The sequence below is a fragment of the Peromyscus leucopus genome, chromosome 15 (assembly GCF_004664715.2).
Source record: "Peromyscus leucopus breed LL Stock chromosome 15, UCI_PerLeu_2.1, whole genome shotgun sequence".
NCBI classification, from domain to species: domain Eukaryota; kingdom Metazoa; phylum Chordata; class Mammalia; order Rodentia; family Cricetidae; genus Peromyscus; species Peromyscus leucopus.
Window position 1 is genome coordinate 4,518,142 of NC_051076.1, and position 9,083 is coordinate 4,527,224.

General features: G+C 40.9%; 1 pseudogene; it reads left to right on the forward strand.

The window, feature by feature from the left end:
• Positions 1-3,355: 3,355 nt before the first annotated feature.
• On the forward strand, positions 3,356-4,289 carry LOC114702388 (annotated as a pseudogene).
• The last annotated feature ends 4,794 nt before the right edge of the window (positions 4,290-9,083 follow it).

A 9,083-nucleotide genomic window follows, 5' to 3' on the forward strand; every position in this document is an offset into this window, starting at 1 on the left:
TGGTAGACCCAAGACTCTGACCAGCCAAACTGCCTAGAGAAGATTCTTGGACCTGTCAATCTTTTACAAGTTGTGCAGAGAGTCCAGGGATGCAGCTTTCTGTGAATTGTCACCTGTGTTAGGGTAAGCTTTTTAATGATGCAGCTGCTTTTGAGTCATCCCTGCCCCTATGAGTAACCCCTCACATACATTCCTGTTAGCACTCCTAACAAAAACTCAGTATGTGTGTGCATGGGTACCTGTATGTGCGTGTGCATGTGCGTGTGCGTGTGCGTGTGCGTGTGCGTGTGCGTGTGTGTGTGTGTGTGTGTGTGTGTGTGTGTGTGTGTGTTGCATCTCCCCAGGAAAAGTCTGTAATATAACACCAACAGGTAAGGAAATTTGATCAAGTTCATACAATCAATAAATAGCAGAGCTGGAATTTAAAGTTGGCCATTTAGAACATAGAGTCTGTTCCATATTGCCTTATATGAGAGAAGATGGCCAGCAAATAATGATTATTTGTGTGCTATTTTTTCTTGTTGTAAAGGTCAAATTTATTACTTGAGGAGAGTGGGAAACTAACATCTTCACTGTATGGGAGGTTATATTAAAATATTTACCACACAGAGGACAGTTTGAGCACTCTACTGAGGACTGTCAAGAAAACAGAGTAAGAGCATCACTCAACCTCTCCTGCATTGTCCAGCATAGCTTAAATAGCTCTGTGTTCCACTTTCCATAAGCCATAAAGCAAAAGGGAAAAAAAACAGTAATCCAGTGACTCTGTCTCCCTAGGGGTTGTACCAATTGTTGCTGCTCATACTCATGCTAAGCCCCATAGTCTCTTCCTTCCAATCGTAATGGCTGCCTCCTAGAAAGACAGCCTGTCAATGGCCAGGTCCATGGGCATTCCCAGGAGTATGACCTTTCTGCCCAGCTGGTTGCCCAGCTGCCCTCTCCTCAGTAGACCTCATTAGTTTATCCCCAGCACAGAAAAGAACATTCAGACCTGCCCATGCTGAACACAGGACACATCTAAGGTGGGAACATCTTAGCTGTGCTTCCAATGAACTCAAATAATTTCTCATACTTTATAAAAAGGGGCTGGAGTTAGGCAGGGGGTGGGGGGAAGTAGTTCTAAACACTAACCACTTAAAAAAAAGTCTAATTGTTTTATTCAGCCCATTAGAGGCCAGTTTTTTCTGTTCCTCTTCTCAGAAACTCCATATCTACCCTTCTCTCTTGTCTAAAGAAGGGAATGCTAGAAACCACCCAGTGACTCCACTCCTGTCTTTCCTGAGGCCTGAGCAATATTGCACGCACCAGCCAAGCCTGTAGAGTCCACATAACATAGACTCAGCACCACTGTCATGATGGTCACCCTATGTGACTGGATTGACTAAGGCTCAAAATCATATCTTTTCCAAGATAAAATGGATTCCTACCTAAAATCAGAAACTTCTATATATTGAATAGGCCATAAATGAAAGCTTTCTTTTACTTCTAAGCATTAAGAAATAAATTCTCATGTGCCAAGCATTTTCATGTTTATGCTATATTACAAAATAACCCATTTTACCAACTTAACTAATTTGGTTTATTAATATTAATTTTCTCTTAATGAGCATTAGGCTGGAAATACATTGGGAGTAGGGAGTGCCTTGAGTCCTCAGTACTAGGTGCATGCTCATTACCTCTTGAAAGGATAAAAGGAAGAATTATTTTTCTCTTTCTTACATGTGTTATATTTCCAACTGATTAAAATGTAATTTTTATAAAGTATTTATAAAGGATTGCTTTTTAAATTTTCCATGAAGCCATATTTTGCTCTAACATTCTTTCAATATTCCCAAATAGTAAAGTTTCATAGAATTTATACAATTGCTTCAAAACTTAGCAAGTAAAACTCTATTTACTTGCATGGTTATAAGAGAAGGTGGACTAGAAGACATTGATGAGTAAAGTCATGCCAGTCTCTCTAACTGGCCCAAACTCAACAATTGTTGGCACACCTGGCACTTTAGCCACATCTTCTCAAAGAATTGAGCAGTCTAAGAGCCTGTGAGCCCAACACACTGTGTTCCCTAGCACAGGGTTAAGGCTACATAGGTTCTAAGAACATTTTGTTTTCTTGAAGATTTCTATTACTGCTATAAATTTTTCATTGTGGCTTTTATGTAAATGTGGCAAGAAAGGCAAGACAGAAAAATTTATTTGTAAGCTTTAGGGGGAAAAATGAGGAATCTGAAGCTGTTTATTGAAAATAAATGAATATGGAATATAGAAGGGAGGCCAAGAAAGAAATGAATATTTTTCCTAAAGTAGTGCATGCACAGAATCCCAGATATTAATTGGTGGCTGGTAGAGGCTGTTTCTGGGGCATCCAAGCATGCTTTGTCTCTTGTTCTGCAGACAAGACAAGCTAAAACCCAAAGTCATGGGTCCCACTGAAAGCCCAACTCTGGGCTGTTCATCAGAAAACTGTATTTGAGTCTTTGTTTCTCTATCATTTATACCAGTGGTTCTCAACCTTCCTTCCTGATGCTGAAACCCTTTAATACAGTTCCTCATGTTGTGTGATCCCCCAACCATAAAATATTTCATTGCTACTTCATAACTGTAATTTTGCTACCATTATGAATCATAATGTAAATATCTGATATGTGACCCCCTCAAAAAGGCCACAATTCACAGGTTGAGAACTACTGATTTAAACTCTTCCTTCTGTCACAGAAAAAAAATTTCACCTCTCACCTCATTCTGTGATAAGTCTCTGTGATTAGGTGCCTTGAAAGAGGGAAATAGATATTACTCATATCTGTGTATATAGTGACATCACACACAATATTCCATGGGGACTTTGTGATATATGAAGGACATTGGAGCCTTTACACATTTGGTGTTTTATGAAACATTCTATGATTTGTGGTATAGATCATATTATTTTTCCATTTTTTCATAACATAAATGTGGCAGCTGCCATTGAAATTATACTTGTTTTTCATGGATTTCCAGAGACAGGAGCACAGAACCCATGGACACAAGGAAGGCACCAAGGCTCTAGAAATCGAAGGAATGGAAGGATATAAGCAAAAGCCTTTACTCCAGCTTCTTGGACAGAATGGATTCAGAAGAATAAAAGGGCTTAGGGTTGGCTAATGTGAGTAATTTCTGTGGGTTAAGGATAGAAGGACCCTGGCCCTATTGGTCTAGAATTTGTGTTTGGGATGGTAGAGTCAGAGAAATAGTAGCGAAGAATGTGGGAGCCCAACAGGAAAGGTGAATGGAGCTGCAATGAGACAGAAACACCAGTCTCTCCAGAGTCAGAGAGGCACAAGATATCAAAGCATATGAAAAAAGTCATTCAAGGTCTGTGTGGAGCCGCAGTCGTGGGTTGCTGTTCCGCAGGATGGGGTTTGTGAAAGTTGTCAAGAATAAGGCCTACTTTAAGAGATACCAAGTGAGATTTAGAAGGCGGCAAGAGGGTAAAACTGACTACTATGCTCGGAAACGATTGGTGATCCAAGACAAAAATAAGTACAACACACCCAAATACAGGATAATAACCAACAGAGATATCATCTGCCAGATTGCTATGCCCGCATAGAAGGGGACATGATCTTGTGCGCAGCATATGCACACGAGCTGCCCAAGTACGGTGTGAAGGTTGGCCTGACAAATTATGCTGCCGCCTATTGCACTGGCCTGCTGCTGGCCCGCAGGCTTCTCAATAGGTTTGGTATGGACAAGATCTATGAAGGCCAAGTGGAGGTGACTGGAGATGAATACAATATGGAAAGCATTGACGGTCAGCCTGGTGCCTTCACCTGCTATTTGGATGCAGGTCTTGCCCGAACTACAACTGACAATAAAGATTTTGGGGCCCTGAAGGGAGCTGTGGATGGAGGCTTGTCTATTCCTCACAGTACCAAACGATTCCCTGGTTATGATTCTGAAAGCAAGGAGTTCAATGCAGAAGTACACTGGAAGCACATCATGGGTCAGAATGTCTCAGACTACATGCGCTACCTGATGGAGGAAGACAAAGATGCTTACAAGAAACAGTTCTCTCAGTACCTCAAGAACAATGTGACTCCAGACATGATGGAGGAGATGTATAAGAAAGCTCATGCTGCTATCCGAGAGAATCCAGTCTATGAGAAGAAGCCCAAGAGAGAAGTGAAGAAGAAGAGGTGGAACGACCCAAAATGTCTCTTGCTCAGAAGAAAGATCGGGTTGCTCAAAAGAAGGCAAGCTTCCTCAGAGCTCAGGAAAGGACTGCTGAGAGCTAAAGCAATTTTCTATGAAGATTTTTTTCATAAAGATAATAAACATATTGACTAAGCAAAAAAAAAAAAAAAAAGTCATTCATGGTAATGCATGCCAATAAGCAAATACTGAAGAGGGCAAGGCAGGATTGTGAGTTCAAGGCAAGCCTGGGTTATTATACCTTTAAATTAAGTCATGCTAGACCTCAGTGGAAAAGAACTTATCTGGATTATACAAGGCCCTGGGCTTGATCACTACCAACACACACACACACACACACACACACACACACACACACACACACACTCATGCATGTGCACATGTTGAATAAAATAAACCATGTGTGAATCTGCATATACCTTTTAAAGTTAAGTATTAAGCATATTTATTGTACATTTTTATATAACAAGGTAAATCTGAAAATGACTGTGAAGCTGAGCCAAGGTTATACAGTAAGTGGAAGGACTGGAAATGTAATCAAGGTCTATATTATCCTAAGCAAAAGTTGGCACCCCTGGTTTACTGTCTCCAGTTTAGATGCAGTATACATCTCCTGGCTACAGTCCTCTTTCTCTCTCTCCTCTCTCTGTCTCTCTGTCTCTGTCTCTGTCTCTCTCTCACCCCGCATCTCCCTCTCCTCATAGCAAGCCAGTTACAACAATATTTTATAGAAGTGACAGGAAGTTTTGTAAGAAAGTGAGGACAGTAAGCATTCTGCTGTTGCTAGTAAGTTGAGAGCCTTTGAAAAAGTCATTTGGCCACATAGGCTGACCACAATCCTTTACACACAGCAGGAAAGTCAATAAATCCTTACTGAATTGATTTATGTCTCAGCTTCCTTATCTATGACAGGAAGGGATTAAAACAGGTACCTTTCAATGCTATTTACATTCTTAAATATGATGATCTTCTGATGTATTACAGGGCCCCAAACCCTAATATTTATATCATCTAAAAGATGATTCGATCAAAATTGCATTACCCCTGCTGGCTTACCATCAGCCCCCCAACACACACACACACACACACACACACACACACACACACACACACACACACACACACGTCCTGGATCAGTATTACTTAGTTAGCCCTCTTGGGCTCACCAAGCCAGAGGGGTATCCTGGGGCTGTGTTAGGAGTGAGCTGTGAGGCAGAGAGGAGCATTTGGGTAGTGGTTTCACTGCATGCCTGCAAGCCTGCTGCTGTAAGAAACACTGTTAAAGATGTGATTACAGGAAGTCATTTGGCACAAAATAGTCCTATTGAATCATCACTCTTGTTCTTATACAAGGCTGAATTTTTTTTCTTTTCTAAATAAAAAAGAAACACCCTAGCATCATAAATAATACCATTGAGGAGGGAAAACAGGAGGAAGTAGAATAGAGCAGCCTTGCCCAGCACATCCAGCCTTTCGTAAACTTCTGTCCTGATCTCCTGATCAGTTTGCCACACAGCAGTGCTGCTGGAAGGACTCTCCTTGACTCCACAGAGTAAGAGGGTGAAGCAATACAAAACAAAATGGAGGGAACCATTCCTCACATAGTACTAGTGGAAACTGCCAGAATGCAAGGCTACTAAGAGCTTGACTTGGAAATGTGACTGTCTCTATGCCTCATCATTAGGCAGAGGGCTGGAAATGAGATGAAGTGAGATGCTGCATGTAGACACTGCTATCCTTGCTTGACTCAACAGGGTATCATCAAGCTTTCAAGTCCTGGAATTTTCTCTCCACCTGCAGTTATTTTATCACATGCCATTGAGCCAAAGTCTTCACCACTCTGAACTTCATTTCTTATACCATTCCACAGCAACTAATAGAAGTTGTTCCCCCTTGATCACCTGCTGCTCCTGGGCATGAAGGTAAAGGCTTCCTCTGGAGAGCATGTGGTCTACAGTGGACAGAGTCTACTCTGAGATTCTATGCATATTCCCAATGGCTTCATGAATCCTAAACCAAAGCTGCTCTTTTCAAAGAAGCTCTGTGTGTCTGAGTTCCTTCCAGATCTTCAAGTGTGAGATCTGTTGTGGAGGTTCCTTTGTCAACTCTTTTGGACTCTATACAAGGCTTTGTAATTTTACCTCACATCTGATCTTGTAAAGAAAGGAAACCTTTCCAGGACAATGCCACATGTAGAATTCCGATGTGTGTATCATCCAAATATGAAATTGCCTAGTTGAAGTTGTGACAGAAGACCTGAGCAGTCTTGCTGAGGCTATCCCTGGGAATCGTTCCTCTGACTCCTCGGCCTCTATTGGGAAGTGGTTTGAAAACTACTGCTCTACTACCTGTCAAGAGCCTGGGGACCTGAAGAAGGATGTTAGAGCTACTTGCACTTTCTCAGTTCTTGCCTCAGCCTTCATTCACATGGGATGTAGGTGGAGACCCATGCTATGTGTAGACTGATTCACAGGACCTCAGTATGTGCAAAGCACAAGAAAGATCTGATCCTCTCTATCTCCACTCCCTCCACAATGACCTACAAATTTTAGGTATCTGCTAAGTGATTTTAAGTTTAATAGTAAAAGGTAGTATATAATTGCAGCTTCACCAGGGGAGAACCATGCTTAAGAAATCTGTACCTTTAGAAGTCAACCTTATAGATCCATACAAATATGATATATTCAGACCCTTTGAAGACTTAAGTTCCAGCTCATTAAAGTAACCATTTTTGAAGGAACTTTCTTCCTACCAGGATTCTATACTTCCTGTCTGTGGGCTGCTTGTTTATCAGCCTCCTCTCATGGGTACCTGTCTCCTTCATTATCTCTGTGTGTGAGCACTCAAGTACACACACACACACACACACACACACACACACACACACACACACACCTACTCAGGTCTCTAGACTGCAAATTCTAGGCCTTATCTGCTCTTCCTTTTTCTCCTCCTTCTTTCTTCCTGGCCCTCTTGGTAACTGACATATTTGTGGTACCACCAGCAGCTAGATCTAGCCTTTATCCAACTTGGCTCAGCAACCTGGTTCTTGTGGTGTTTCTGAAAGAATAAATTAGAACTTAGTAAAATAGGATTAAGAGCTGCAATTATTTCTACTTCCAAAAAGCCTTCAACTAAATTATACACTAAGTAATACTTTTTTCTTTCTAAAATATTGCTGAATTAGAGATCCTTTTCTTTCTTCCTTTTCTTTTTCTTCAAAGCCAGGGAACTGGCATAGATCCAAGAGTGAAAGGATTGAAATAAATGGGAATTCTGTGATAAAAATGTTAATAATAGGATCACCACGATTTTAGTATCTTGATCGCTCTCATTTAAGATTTTAGCCAATTAAGTAGAAGAGAAAATATCTAGTTAGAGCCCCATGTCTACAGATAGTCAGGAATTTCTTCAAGTCAAAAAGATTCCTTCTATGAGGCCCTATACATAAGAAGAAACCATGGGGAGGTTGAAAGATGGTGACATGTTTCCACACAATCAAAGAAGATAAGGCAGTTAATTCAGGGAAAACATCTGTATTCTAAGGGCTGGGCTCTGAGTAATCATTAGCAAATGGTTAGGGGATCTGGGCTATGCTGATACTACTTCCCAAAGAAAGTCTATGGCCTTTAGGGGCAAGAAGGCATTGCAATAAGCTCGTAGCAATGCTGTGTCCTTATACAAACCATGAATCTTCCACTTAGGATTCCTGCAATCAGTTCAGGCTGCTTAAGCCACCTCATTTTATAAATGATGAAGTAACATTCCAAAGCTCTAGATAAAACAACTAAAATTAGCAACAGGATGCAATGTATGAAAATGAATTAGAAAGAATAGAACCATCGGTAAAAAAAAAGTTAGGAGGGGATGTGTTTTGATTCCTTTAGAAGACTGCAGAGTGTGAAAGAGGGTGTGTCACATGAGGTGCCTGCCAACTGTAAGGGGTACACAGGTGAAGCAGGAGCTAATGCTGCAGTCTTAAAAAGGAAGGCTGAGACTAGCAAGAGTCAAAGTTTGCCAATTTTAAGTCTCATTCTTTTTATTCCAAAAGATTTATTGGAACTTGCTATATGTCAAGCATTTAGCTTAGCTCTCAGGGTACTCAGGCAGATATGAAATGTCTCTGTCTATGACAGGAACTTTCACTGAAGAGAATGAGAGCAACAGAAAAGTAGGCATGAGGTAGTTAGAAATATGTAATGAGAGAGTAGGGTCACTGGACTTTACACTGAGGTGACGTTTGATCCAGACATTGAAGAATAACTATGGTTATGTCATCAGACGATAAGCAAAAGAACATTTTAGACAGAGAAGAGCTCGAGGAAACAAACAGGATGACAGAAACAGGTGACTATAAAGGGACTCAAGGACAAAAGGTAGATTTTCAAGGGGTTGTTCTTGCCCAGAAATAAGTAGTCCTGGAAGCGAGACTCAGGAACTCATAAGTGAAAGGGTATCTTCGGCGGTGAGAGAACATAATCAGACTGCCATTTTAGAAATATAGCTCAGTGTTGGTTATCCTATGGGATTCATGTGACCTAGGAAAGAACAATCTGTGTTCAAAAATGATCTCATGAATTAGTGAATCATAGTAAATTAGAAGAACTGATGAAGGTCCCAGCCTGTTGGGGTCAATGACCTTAGAACCTATGACAAAGTAACACATGTGCTAGTTTTATTTTGGTTTATATTGGGCTCCAGGCAAGACCTGTGGATTGTGCTAGTTTTATTTTGGTTTATATTGGGCTCCAGGCAAGACCTGTGGATTGTGGGTAGAGTTTGCTGCACCACTTGATCAACTGTGGAATAAAGCCTTCATGGGCTGAGGAGGTCTATGAGCATACTAAACACAACATCAGAAAACAGAAGCCCTTTTCCAGAAGGGAAGCATT